Consider the following 15270-nt stretch of genomic DNA (forward strand, 5'->3'; position numbering starts at 1 on the left):
AACACTTTTATTATACGAATCAATTGAGGGAACCGTCTCTGAGCTGCTTCCAATGTAACAATATTCTTTCTTCAGTGAGGAATTTAAATCTGTACACATTATTCCAGGTGTGATCTCACTAAGATCCTGTACAGAAGCAGCAATGCTTCATCAGCCTGTTGTAAGGTTCCCACTCAGGTTAGAGCAGTATCAGCTGTCGCAGACTGACACAGGGCAAAAGTGAGGACTACAGATGCTTGAAACCAGAGTTTAGATCAGAGTGGTGCTGGAAAAGCACAGCAGGTCAGGCAGCATCAGAAGAGCAGGAAAATCAATGTTTCTGGCAAAAGCCCTTCATCAAGAATTGATAATGAATGGCTTTTGCCCGAAACGTTGATTTTCTTGCCGCTCGGATGCTGCCTGACCTGCTGTGCTTTTCAAGCATCACTCTGATCAAAACTCAGGGAATAGACAGCATTGTTGAAAGATCATTGCCTTTCTCTACTCGTCAGCATAACGGGAGATCTGGAGAAAATCTCACAATAAAGGTTGAGGAGAGCATAAGTGATGTGGCGAGATGATTTCGACCATTAATCTCCCCAGAACCCACTTCACGGAGATTTCACTGAATCATGCAATGTGAAGTTCAGCAACAGGAAGGAGGAGCAAACATTGATGGGAGTTATATATCAAAGTGAAAGTGCAATACATATGTTGGGCATGTTATAACACAGGAAATGGGATATATACGTATCGGTGTACTACAGTAATAATGTATTGTTCAAATTATATCTAAGCTGTGCTAACCCAACGGAATGCTAATGCTGGGAAAAATGGATTTCACGAGGACGTGTGAAATGGCATGCATTAATATTATTTCGAGTACCGAGCTCGAGATCAGGTTATTGATGAATTGGTGTTGGATGATCAGAAGAGCTAATTGAAAACTTTGCTGTAAAGGATCTTTTGGGAACAGTGACTGCAACCTTTTATTTGAGATTCGATTCCCACAGTATGGAAACAGGCCCTTCGGACTAGAAGGTCCACATCAACCCTCCAAAGAGAAACACACCCAGATCGGTTTCCCACTGATTAATGCACCTACCGCTTTGGGCAGTTCAGAATGGCCAATTCACCTGGCCTGCACATCATTGGACTGTGAGAGGAAACTGGAGCACTCGGAGGAAACCCACGCAGACGCGGGAGAGTGTGAAAACTCCACATAGACAGTCGTCCGTGTCTGGAATTAAACAGGGATCCCTGTTATTGTTAAGCAGCAGTGCTAGACAATGAACCACGGTGTTGTCTCTATTCGTTTTCTTTTATGCTGTTTGAGTACATGACAGTTTTTGTTTTATTTTAAGTAACGGTTCGGAATCTGAGTCAGGCAAGCCATGAAGGTGCGAGGAGAAAGTGGGGACTGCAGATGTTGGAGATGAGAGACGAAGAATGTGGTGCTGGAAAAGCACAGCCGGTCAGCCATCATGTGGGTAGCATGAGAATCGACGTTTTGAGCAGAAGCACTTCATCAGGAATGAGGCCTGTGGGCCAAAGAGGCTGAGAGATAAATGGGTGGGGGTTGTGGCGGGGGGACGTAGCCAGGGATGTGATAGGTAGATGGAGGAGGGGTTGAAAGTGATAGGTGATGAAGGGAGACACAACGCCTCATCTACAGTATTCATTCAACCAGATGTGGTCTCCTCAACATCGGCGAGAATGGACGTCAACTTGTGGATTGTTTCAGATACCATCTCTGGTACAGCCACACTGACCAACTTCACAACCTTGTGGCTGAACACTTTAACTCCCCCTACCCAAACCACCAAGGACATGCAAATGCTGGGCCTCCTCCAACGCCAAACCCTCACCACTTGAGGCATGGAGGAAGTACGCCTCATCGTCCACCATGTGACACTCCAACCATAGGGGATCAATGTGGATTTCACCAGTTTCCCCATTTCCCCTCCTCCAACCTTATCCCAGTCCAATCTTCCAACTCGGCGCCGCCCTCTTGAATGTTCCCATGTGTCGGTCTTCCTTTCCTTTCCCACTATCCACCCGACCTTCCTCTCCGACCTACCACTGTCACAACCCCCCCCCCACCCCCCCACCCCCATTTACTTATTAGATCAAAGGAAGCAGCTTAGAAAAATGCCAAGTATTGTCGTAAGCCAGTGGATTCAGAGTAATGCCGGACCCAGCAAAGGAGGACAAAGAAACTGAGAAAAAAAAATCACAACGAAAAAAAGCATGCAAACAAAAACCAACGTAAAAACTGCTTCTATCAATGTATGAAAGAACAATAAAAACAAGGTCAAATGTGGAACAGTTGAGTTTGCAGACAGGGTAATTTATTATCGAGAGCAGAGACATTACAGGGAAAAGAAAGAATTTATTTATGCCTGTCTTCATGGAAGAATATCCCGAAATTCTCCCAGATATACTAAGTGACCATGGGACTTGTGTAAGTAAAGTCTAAGTTCATTCATATCAGTGATGAGGTAATATTTGAATAGACAGCTGGATTTAGTGGCGATAACTCTGACAGACCAGATTTACTTCATACAAAAATTTCAGTGGAAGCAGCAATAGTCATAGTGTTTGCATAACGGATTTTCACATTATTTTCCAACACATTCCCGAAAGGCACGTAGCCAATTGGGATAAGGGAAGGTTATAAATATTATTCGCCAGCTTAAGTAGGGATGAAGATGGAGACTGGTGAACTACAGACCAGTAGCTTGTCATCCGTTGTTGGGTGTCTGTTGGACTCGATTACAAAGAACATGCTACTAGATATATAGAAGGTAATGGGAAAGCTGGGGAGTATGATAATGCATCGATGTAAGGAAAACCATAAGTATCAAACAATGTTTGGGAATGGTTTGAAGATGATTCTTGTAGACATCGGCAATAAGGAACCAATGGATTACGTATAGTTGGATACTCAGGAGGATTGCCTTAAGAACTCACACACTAATATCATAAGAAACGTTAAAGTGAAAGGTATTGGGAAGAACATGCGCAAATGGGACAGTTGAAATTAGGTTTGCATTCATAGAACATAGAACATAGAACAGTAAAGCACAGAGCAGGCCATTCAGCCCACGATGTTGTGCCGACCACTGATCCTAATGCATGCACCCTCAAATTTCTGTGACCATATGCATGTCCAGTAGTCTCTTAAATGTCTCCAATGACCTTGTTTCCACAACTGCTGCTGGCAACGCATTTCATGCTCTCTCAACTCTCTGTGTAAAGAACCCGCCTCTGACATCCCCTCTATACTTTCCTCCAACCAGCTTAAACCTATGACCTCTCATGTTAGTTATTTCTGCCCTGGGATATAGTCTTTGGCTATCGACTCTATCTATGCCTCTCATTATCTTGTTTACCTCAATTAGGTCCCCTCTCCTCCTCCTTTTCTCCAATGAAAAACGCCAGAGCTCAATCAACCTCTCTTCATAAGATAAGCCCTCCATTCCAGACAGTATCCTGGTAAACCTCCTCTGAACCCTCTCCAAAGCATCCACATCTTTCCTATAATACGGCGACCAGAACTGGACGCAGTATTCCAAGTGCAGTCTTACCAAAGTTTTATAGAGATGCAACAAGATCTCACGACTCTTAAACTTAATCCCTCTGTTAATGAAAGCCAAAACACCATATGCTTTTTTCACAACCCTGCCCACTTGGGTGGCTAATTTAAGGGATCTATGTACCTGCACACCAAAATCCCTCTGTTCCTCCACACTGCCAAGAATCCTATCCTTAATCCTGTACTCAGCTTTCAAATTCGACCTTCACGTGAATGTAATTGAAATATAGATTATGTCGTGCACCAGTGCATCGAGTGTTGGTGGGACTAAAATTGTGTACTGTTTTGGAGTCCCCATCTAAGAAAGAATATACTGAGTACAGAGTAACTGCAAAAGGCAATCTCCAGATTAATCCCTAAAGTGCCAAGATTGTATGATTGGGAAACTCAGCCTGTGATCTCGAGTTTCAAAACATGAGAGTTGATCGAATTGAATCTGAAAAACTTAGAAACATAGAGGGGACTGAATGAGAGAGGGACATGAAGAAATTCAAGTAGGCGAGATTAGGGAGAATCCCATGATATTCTACACGGACAAGTAGAACAGAATAATCAGTGAACAGTTAATGTCCATGAGAAACCAAGAGGGCAATCTGTGTGTGAAGCTGGAGAACATTCAGAGATTGTGACATGAGAGCTTCACATCTGTTTTACTTGGGAGAAGGAGGGGACAGGTACAGAATTCGAGAAGATGGTTGGGGAAGCTCTTGAACAGATTGATGCAAAATGCAAGCAGGAATTTGAGGCTTTGTCTGGTATAAAACTGAACCGGTTGCCAGGTTTGAATGAGTTGTATCACAGGCGGCGGTTGGAGACAAGGGAGAAAAGACCCTGACTGAAAAATGTAATTAAATTACGACCATAGGGGTGGTGCCAGAGTACTGGAGAACAGCTAATGCGATTCCACTTTACAGTAAGGATGGTAGAGATAGACCGGGAACTATAGACAAGCAAGTATTAGATCACGGTTAGGGAAACTACTGCAGGAAATAGGGAAGGAGAAAATTGAATTCCAATAAGAATGGCAAGGCTTAATCGGGGCTAATAATCATGACATTATCAGAGGGATGTCACACCTACCAAATGTGAATTAGTTTGAGGAGGTCGTTGAATTAGCTTTGCACAAGGACTTTGACAAAGCTACACCTGTGAAAGTGAAAAATAAAGTAAAATCTCATGGAATCAAGATTAATTTGACAAATTACAATGAAAATTGTCTTAGTGGCAGGAGACAGAGGGTGGTGGGATAAGGCTGTTTGTGTGACTGGAGACCAGTGTTCCCTGGTGTACCACAGGGATCAGTGCTTATCCCTTATTATTTGTGGTATTCATAAATGGTGCAGATGTGAACGGAGGGGGTAGTTGAAGGGGATGGGGTTGTGATACGTAAGTTTGTGATTATCTGGTTGGTTGGCAGTAAGGAGGAAAGTCTTATGCTACAGGAAGATACAGATGGAATGGTCAGATGGGCAGATCAATGGCAGACGGAATGTAAACTTGATAAATGTGATGTGACGCACTTTCTAAGAAGGAATCAGACAGGGGAGGACTCAATGAATGGCAGCACACGAGGAAGTTTAGACGGTGCTTCTCCACACATCCCTGGATGGGACTGGACAGGGTAATAGGTGAGTTAAGAAGTGTACCTTGGGTGTAGCATTTATTAATCGGGGCGTGGATTTTAAGAGCTATACAGGGCTTTGGTTAGTCCAATATGGGGTACTGTGTCTAATTCTGGGTACCATATTACAAAAAAGGATGTGATGGAACTGGAGGTCGTGCAGAGGAGGTTCACCAGGATGTCCCCTGGGATGGAGCATATCAGCTGTGGAGAGAGGCTGGAAAAGCTCGGGTTGTTTAGTTTGGAGCAGAGAAGACTGAGGTGGATGTGATTCAGAATGATAAGATTATGAGGGACATGGACAGGATGGATAGACAGCAGCTGTTCCTTTTCGTCAGAGGGTCAAGCACAAGAGAGCACACTTTTGAAGTGAAGGGTTTGAGGTTTAGTGAGGATTTAAAGATATTATTTCTTTCACCATGAGTGTGTTGATGTCAGGAATTTACTTCCTGAGAGGGGAATTGTCACGAGTATCCTCACAACCATTAAAAAGTGCCTTGACGAGCACGTGGAAGTGTCATAACATTCCAGGCTATGGGCCTGGTGTAGATCGTGCTATGTTTCTGATCGTGCAGAATCTATGCTCCTGTGAGTGTATGGCTGTGCAAGGTCAATCATTGAACAGCCTAAGGCAGGACTTGATGGGTTTATGAAGAGTATATTCACAAGGGTAATAAGAGTGAACTATAATAACTTGTCAAATTATGTCAATGTGAAAAGTACAAGAAAACAAGTGCAGCTTCCTTACAATCTGAAATCAGAGAATGGAGAATGGGGAACAGGGAAATGGCAGACGTTTGAAGCTGCTACTTCTGTTCTGTCTTCACAGAACTTTCTAACAACACTAGGTAAATCAAGTCCGGTGTGGAAAAAGGATATAGTACATGGAAATTGGAACATAGTATGTAAATGGCTTAGGAAAAGTTATTGGGACTGAAAGTAACGGTCATAGACAACATTAACATGGATTTATGAATTATGTTTAAGAAACAGACTGGGAGACAAATGAAAGAGAAGCAATGGATGTAAACCGTGTGGATTTTCAAAAAACAATTGGTAAAGCTCCAAGCCCAGTTTGCAAAATCAAATCTTAGTGAATTGGGGCGAATATATGGCCATGTTTCTAGAATGGGGTAACTGGCAGGAAACAGTGAATAGAAATAAACAGAGTCGTCAAGCAACAGCCTGACATTGTCTGTAAGGTATGATTCTGTGAGCATGACCATGTCTCAGATAACCTATCACCTTCCCCAGATATCTCCTGTCTCACCAGCAGGACAGACACAGCAGAAGTGGCGGCACAGTGGGATACAGTTGGAAGGAACTTGCTCTTGGAGTCCTCAACAGTGACTCCGTATGTCATGACGTCTCACGGCGTTAGTTTAGACATGGGAAAGGAAACCTCCTGCTGATTACCGTGTTCCAGCCTCCCTCATCTGATGAATCAGTACTCCTCCATGCTGACCAACACTTGGAGGAAGCACTGAGGTTGGCAAGGGCGCAAAATATACTCTGGGTGAGGATTTCAATGTTCATCTGAAAGAGTGACTCTGTAGCAGCGTTACTGATCAAGCTGGTCGGGTCCTAAAAGATATAACTGCTAGACTGGGTCTACGGCAGGTGGTGAAGAAACCAACAAGTGGAAAACACATACTTGACCACATCCTTACTAAGCTGCCAGTTGCAGATATATCTGCCTATGACAGTATCGGTAAGAGTGACCACCGCATAGTCCTTGTGGAGACAAAGTCACACCTTCACATTGAGAATAACCTCCATCATTTTGGGTGGCACTATCACCGTACTAAATAGGACAGACTTCGAACAGATCTCGCAGCTCACGTCTGGGTGTCCATAAGGTGTTGTGGGTCAGCAGTAGCAGAAGAATTGTACTCCAGCGCAACCTCATGGCCTGGCATATGATAACAATTACCATCAAGCCAGAGGACCATCCTTGGTTCATTGGAGTGTGCAGGAGGGCAGGAGCAGCACCAAGCATACCTGAAAATGAGGTGGCAGTCTGGTGAAGCCACCACTTGCGTGCCCATTGGCATAAGCAATAAGTGATATACAGCGCTAAGTGATCCCACAGCAATAGTTCAGATCTAAGCTCTGCAGACCTTCCACTTCTAGTTGAGAATAGTTGTGGATTATTAGACATTGGAGGAGGAGATTCTACAAGTATCCCCATCCTTAATGATGGAAGAGCTCGGCACTTCAGTGGAAATGATAATGTTGATGGATTTGCGACAATCTTCAGTCAGAAATGCTCTCGGCCTCTTCCAGTGGTCCTCAGCAATTCAGTACCAGTCATCAAACAATTCGATTCAGTCCACGCGATATCCAGAAACGGTTGGAGACACTGGATACTCCAAAGGGTACACATGCTGAAAACATTCTGGCAATAGTACTGAATACGTGTGGTGCAGAACGTGTCACTGCCGAACTATTCTGTTCCAATATCGTTACAACAACGACATTTCCCCGATTAAGTGGAAAATCGCTCAAGTATCTCAGATACAGAAAAAGCAGACGAAATCCAAACCGGTCAATTACCAACCCATCAGTAAACTGATGGAAGGTGTCAGCGCTTTCAAGCAGTATCTGCTCAGCAATAACCTGGTCAATGACGCTCAGTTTGGGCTCCGCCAGGGCCACTCAGCTCCTGACCTCATTACCTTGGTTCAAACATGGATAATAGAGCTGAATTCCAGAGGTGGGGTGAGAGTGACAGCGCTTTAAAACAAGGCTGCCTTCGACCATGTGTGGTATGAAGGGGTGTTAGCAAAATTGGAATCAATGGGTACCAAGGGCAAACTCCCCGCTGGTTAGAATCATACCTGACACGTAGAAGGATGGTCATTGTTGATAAAGGTCAGTCAACTCAGCTCCAGGACAAGTCTGTAGAAGTCCCTCGGGCAGTGGCCGAGGCCCAAACATCTTCAGGGCTGCTTCATCAATGACCTTCCCTCTATTATAAGGTCAGAAGTGGGGATGGTCGCCAATATTGCACAATTTTCAACAACATTTGTGGCTCCTCAGTTACTGAAGCAGTCCATGTCCAAATGCGGCAAGATCAGGACAGTATCCAGGCTGACAAGTGGCAAGTAATATTCAGGCCACACAAATGCCAGACCGTGACCACCACCAATAAAATACAATCTAACCACTGCCCCTTGGCATTCAATGGTATTACCATCACTGAATCCACAGTGGACTGCAGCGTTCAACAAGTCAGCTCACCACCACCTTCTCAAGGGGCAACCAGGGACAGGCAATAAATGCTGGCCCAGCCACTCACACCCAGATTGACAAAATAAATAAATTGAAAAACAACGTTTCTTTGAACAGAGGAAGGTTTCTGAGGTACCACAGGGATCAGTGCTCAGGCCCCAGCTGTTCACAATACTCATTAAACATTTGGTTGCGGGAAACAAATACAATATATCCCAACCTGCGACAGAACTAAAGGATGTTGGATTGTGAGTGTGTTTGGAGGTTGTGAAAAAGCTCCAAGGTGACAGACAAGTGGAGTGAATGGGCAAATACGTGGTAGACGGAGAGCAATGTGGGTAGAGGCGTCGGTGTGCCCTTTAGTGGGAACAAGAGATTGGCAGCCTATCGTTTGAAAAGGGATTGTTTGAAACATGTTGAGCTGCAAAGGAGCGCATGCTCATTTTTATTATTTCCTTCTGCGCAGCTCTCCGAGGTCCCTGCAGCGCAGTGAGGTCTGAACCCAGAAGTGAATCTTGGGAATGGAATTGGCACACAGACCAGTGGATATAGACCCATCAGGTGGGGATCTGTAACATTGCAAAGTATCTGGATCTCCCTGTACACCAATCATTAAAAGCGATATTGCAGGAACAGAAAGCAATTAGGAAGATCAATGATGTGCTGACCTTCATTTCAGGGGAATTTGAATCTAGGAGCAAGGATGTCTTACTGCAACTGTACAGGGCCTTGGTGAGACCCCATCTCGAACATTGTGCAATATTGTGTGCAGTTTTGGTCTCCGTACCTAATAAAGGCCAAACCTGACATTAAGGGAGAGCAGCGAAGGACGCCCAGATTGATCACTAGGATGACAGTCTTGTTGTGGGAGCAGTGTTTGGGGGACTGGTCCTGTATTCCATGCGGTTTAGGATAATGGGGGAAGATCTCAGTGAGATATATAATACTCTGACAGGGTGAGACAGATTGGAAGCAGGGATGATAATTCCCCAGGCTGTGGTGTCTAAAACAAGGGGCCACAGTATTAGCTCAGGCAGGCCACTCTGCATTGAGATGAGAATAAATGTCTGCACTCAGAAACTGGTGAACCTGGAGAATGCGCTTGAACCTGGAAACCAAGACACTGAATATAAATAAGGATTTAGATACATTAAATGAATAAGGGGAGAGCAGGCGTAAGGTGTGGAAATAAAGGGCCCGCCATAATTATATTGAATTGGGTAGCAAACTCGACAGACCAAAGGAACTACTGCACTTCCTATATTATAGCTTCCCAAGGTTAATCATATTAACGGATATATTCATTGTTTGGGATAAGTGCATGGTGAATATGTTTGAAAATGAACGACAATGAGGAAGACTCAATGTGTCCTTTCCCGATATTTCTGTGGGAAAGCTCTGTAAATGTTGTCACAAACTCTCAGATGTTAGGAAGGAGGTCTCTGCAGGGTCAACAGGACTGTGTTTCCTGTTCCTTTTTCTGATACCGGCTGGGGCAGGGAGTTCTGTCCAGGTTTATCCTTTAAGACCTCGAAGCAGTTTGATACAATAGAGTGTCTTGCTTGGCCAACTCAGAGACCATTGAAGAGTTTATCACATGTCTGTGTGTCTGGAGTCACATTTAGCCAGACCAGGAAAGCACGGGAGACTCACTTCCTGAAAGTACATTGGGGAAGGAAATTGGTGTTTACAATCGACATTGGCTTCAAGGTCACTGTTACTGACGCCAGATTTTGCATCTTAATATTTTATTAATTGTTTTTAACTTCCACCAGCTGTCAGAGCATTATCCTGGTTTGGATTAGTAATCCAGTGACATTTCCACAACAGCACCATATCCAAATGGGGACCTATCTGAAACCACACTGATCAGGATATTTCTGTGCTGCTTGACAGCTGTCAATAAGAATTCCCACCAATGTGACTATCCGGATTGGACTGAGGGGGTGGTAATTGGTCAGATTGTAATTATTCTCCTCTATGGGGACTGGACATAGTTGGGTAATTTTCCACATTGCCAGGGAGTTGGAGCTGGAACGAAACAGCTTCCCCAGGGTCACAGCTTATTGTGCAGCACAAGTCTTCAGTCCTATTGCAGGAATGGGGTCAGGGCCCATTGCCTTTGTCGAATCTACTGTGTCCAGCTGTTTCTTCATGTCACGGGCAGCAAATCGGATTGGTTGAAGACTGGCATCTGGAATGCTGTGGGCATCATGATGAGAGTGAGGTGGATCATCAACGCCACACTTCTGGCTAAGATTGACGCAGATACTACATCCTTGTGTTTTACACTGGTGTACAGGGCAGTTCTGTTATGCAATATGGGGATATTTACGGAATCCTGTCCTCCTGTCATTTGTTTAATCGTCCATCACCATTTATGACTGAATGTGGCAGGATTGCAGAGTTTCGATCAGATCTGTTAGTAGCTTTTATGTGTTAGCATCACGTTTACGTTCACATGGTTCTGACCCTGACATGTTCACCCACAGTCATGACTGAAACATATGTCGTGCTGATGGTAATGACAGACTGGGGAGATTATCCAGGGCAAAAATGTTACAGATTGTGGTTGAATGCTGTTCTGCTTCTCCTGCTGCTGTGGTCTACTGCACGACATAAGCACACAATTTCGAGCTGCAATATCTGCAATATAATTCTGCTGTCTGTCCGTCAGTTCACATCGAGACCCATTCACCCATCAGCCCTGTACTCAGTGACCTACTCTGGTCTCTGATGTGGAAATACTTCCATTTTCATACTCTCATTCTGCTGAGGGTCTCTCCCCGGGTCATGTTTCCAATCTGACACATTCTGCAAAACCAATGAACTAATTTTAATTCAATTGTTTAATTAATCTGAATCCTTTTTTTCCTTGAGTAATACCATCTTCTGTGCTTAAAATGAAAGTCTTTCCCCCTGTTTTTCTCCCTGACCATGATTAAGAGCTCTGTAGTGTCAGTGATGCCAGCCTTACGTAGTTTCAGAGCCAATGAATTCTCTGGATTCTCAATCATCTTCACCAAATTGTATGCTTCCTCTTTTGGTTTGATGCCTTTTCACTCATGGCTGCCTTGTCCTCCCATTATTATGTTTCATCTCCTTTGGGATGAATTTCTGATATTCATTGAATTATCCCCAGACACTCCTGCCATTGCTGCTCCATGGACTTTCCTGGTGGGCTCCCCTCCCAATTAACTCTGGCCAGCTCCTCCCACATGTCATTGTAGTTACATTGTTCAATTATAATCACATTACATCAAGAAGAGAGAAATAGATATAAACCGAAAGAAGGAGTTTTGAGAGAAGGGGTGTGACGAATAATTGGTAAATTTCTTAACTCGGTACAAAGAGAGAACGAGAGAGAGGATATAGATGAGGAAATGTGAAAATGAGAAAACTTGATTATTGAAAGGTTTAGATGTACATCCCTCAATGTTTTGACAATGCCTGCGTGCTATGGCCCTTTGTATAGTGCATGTACAACAGAACAACGTGTTCAAATATTGGGTCTGATTGCAAAATTTTTATCTCCAATGAAATGACAGACATCAACTTTGGATATAACCCAGCAGGTCAATATATTGAATTCCCTGTAGAAAGAGGTTTAACTGAAATAAGTTCGGATACCACAAGCAAGAATTTATAACACTCATCCTGATAAGAATGAGAGATTAGAGAAGAGAATTCCAGAAAAGGAGGGAACATTGAGAGAAGGGGAATATATCACTTTAGATGAGGATCAAATAATGTTTGAATGTTTTATTCATCATGTGCATCATTTTTCGTTAACTGTCTCCATTGTTCATTGAGAAAGTGTTGTGCACATATGAAAAATGTTTCTTATTTACACACACACATTGATTAAACAGTGTATATAACATTATATTTCCGCCATTGAAATTGTCCTGTTGCCGTGCTACCAGGATACATGAACACCAACTGGCCACTAAAACACACGACCCATTATCACTATGTTCCATACATACAGACAAAGAAAGGCACCACTTTGATTGGGACAACACACACACACACACATACTAAGACACGCAAGGACGTACTGAGAGGAATGGCATTCTAACCAGACGTCCATCAATAAACGCGTCAATTTAGATCCTATCTACCTTCTCTTGTAAAGCAACAGAACTGGAAATGACATTACCCACCTTATGAAACCAAGACCTATAAATAAAGAGGTGGGAAATACCACCAGCGCTTCAGCGGAGACTATCATTGATGATGTTACCTCGTCATGGTGTCGAAATATCTGAAAACAAACCTTCAAGCACAACGAGCTAACTTGCATACATATAAACTTTTATTTTACTTTTATTAGTGCAATTTGGGAGTTCTAAAGTTTAAAGGTGAGCTTTTCTGGGTGTGTGGTTTTAATTAACAGAGGGGTTCGACATTGATGTCATAACAGTTTGGGGCCTTGCAGTATGGGATTTGTTCAGATTTGAACAGATTTGAGGTGCAAAAGGTCCCAGCATATTCCAACACGTGGCAATTAGTGACCTAGATCATCAAATAAAACCGTGGGAAAATTCGTTTAATTTTGTTTACCTGTGGTTGGTTAAATTGCAAGTGAGAGAAATGGCTTTTAACATTACTAAAGATGTTCCCAAATTTGCCAAGGAAGTTTAGAAAAACACAAGGACATGTGTTTTAGAATTAGCAAATAGGTTTGAATTGGGTTTCACCAGGAACAAAAGGAAAGCTGAAATTGTAATGGAGTTGGTCAAGCACTTTGGTGTATCAGAGAAACAGACAACCGCAACAGACTTAGAAAAAACTTAAATTGCAAATATGGCAACTGAAGTTAGAAGATAAAGAAAGAGACGGAAACAGAGAGAGAAGACAGAGAAAGAGAGGATAAAGAAAGTGAGAGAGAATTTGAAATTCAGAAGTTGGGAATTAGACATGAAAGTTAAATTAACAGAATGGAGATGAAGTGAGAACGTAGGAATATATGCAACTATGTTAATACCTTGCCATATTTAGGTGAAAAAGATATCAAAAACTCTTTTATTTTGTTTGAAAAAATGGCTCAGTAGATGGCGTGTCCAGTTAAATTGTGGGTAATGCTAGTTCAGACTAAGCTGGTGGGCACATTTAGTGAGGTATATACAGCGCTGTCAGATAACGGCTCAAGAGATTATGCAGATGTCAATCTAGCTATTTTGAGTGGTTATGCATTGGTACTAGAAGAATATAGACAGAGGTTCAGAAAAATAGAGAGAGAACCAGGTCAGGCTTATGTTCAGTTTGAAAGAATTAAACACAGTCATTTTGATAGATGGGTGCGGGGCCATAAAAATGGATAATACCTGTGAGGCTCGAAGGGAGATTATTCTGCTGGAGGAGTTTAAAGACTCACTTCCAGATATGGCAAGAATTCATGTGAATGAACAGAAATTTCAAGAAGTGAGAAGCCCAGCAGAAATGGCAGTTAAATATGCATTGGGGCATGAGATGAAATTTAGATTCTCGGAGGATTTTCATCCTGTGAGGGATAGAAATTTGGAGAAGATCCTAAATTTTACTCAGAAGGCGTGGGGGGGGGGGGGGGGTGGGGGGAGAGAGGACAATAAATTATAATTTTGTGAGATACGGGATCTGCTTAGTCTCTAATAGTTGAGAGGTGCCAGAAAAGGACAACAGATCAGGCAGCATCCTAAGAGCAGGACAGTCGAAATATCAGGTATAAATCCATCATCAGGAATGTGGCACAGGGAAAAGGGTGCTGAAAGATAAATAGGAGGGTCGGAGCTGGGCTGGTGGGAGGGTCACTGGGAGGGCGATAGGAAGATGTAGTTGGGAGTAAGAGTGATATGTCGGAGGGGAGGGTGGAGTGGATAGGTGGGAAGGAAGACGGACAATTAAGGCAGTTCAAGAGGGCGGTGCTAAGTTGAACGGCCGGATCTGTGATGAGGTTTGTGGATGGGAGATTTGGAAATTGGTGAAGTTGATGTTGATGCTGTATAGTTTGAGGGTTCCAGTTTTCCTACCACCTACCAATTTCACCCTCATCTCCGACCTATCACCATCACACCTCACCTGCATCTACTTATCGCCTTCCAAGTTCCCGTCCATCCACCTCAGCCCCACCTTCCTATTTATTTCTCAGTCCCCTTGCCCCTCCCATACCCCCCTCCCCCCACTATCCTGATGAAGGATTTATGCCTGAAACGTCAACTCTCCTACCTCTCAGATGCTGCCTGACCTAATGTGTTTTTCTAGCCCCACACTTTTCAACTCTGATCTCCAGCATCTGCTGTCCTCACTTTCTCTCGGTCTCCAATAGTAAGAGATGGAAGTATTTTCACTCTTTCTGGCATGTTTTAAAGACCATGATAATTTGTGGAATAGAGACTGAAATTAAGCATTCCCTTGTGTAACATCAGGTTGGAGTGGCAAATCAAGTTTGGGGAAGTAACAGTGAGAGTGAGCGACAGAGTGTCAGTTCCAGGAATACAGTTTGTTCTTGTATTTGGGATCAAAGATGGGAGAGGCACCCCTTATGGTGGTGAAGGCAAAGGAAGACTAGGGAACTAGGGAGTTAAAAGAAAAAATACACAGGTATTTTTCCAGACAGTGCAGTAACAAGATCCCACTATCATAAGTTACAGCAGGAAGGAAAAACGAAAAAAGAGACAAAGGAGTTGATATTCATTGACCTGACATCCTGTTTGATGTAACGGTTCAGGAAACAAAACCTGAACAAGCAGAGGGTCAGACAGAGTTGTTTTGTCCCAAAGTTTCAGAATTTTTATCTGCCACCTGCTTCACTTTCAGCTGTGCCCTCTTCGGGTGCTGTTTAGCAAGCTCACCTACT

The sequence above is a fragment of the Chiloscyllium plagiosum genome, unplaced genomic scaffold (genome assembly GCF_037043375.1).
Source record: "Chiloscyllium plagiosum isolate Xiang-an unplaced genomic scaffold, Cpla_swu_hap1 HiC_scaffold_46, whole genome shotgun sequence".
Classification (NCBI taxonomy): Eukaryota; Metazoa; Chordata; class Chondrichthyes; order Orectolobiformes; family Hemiscylliidae; genus Chiloscyllium; species Chiloscyllium plagiosum.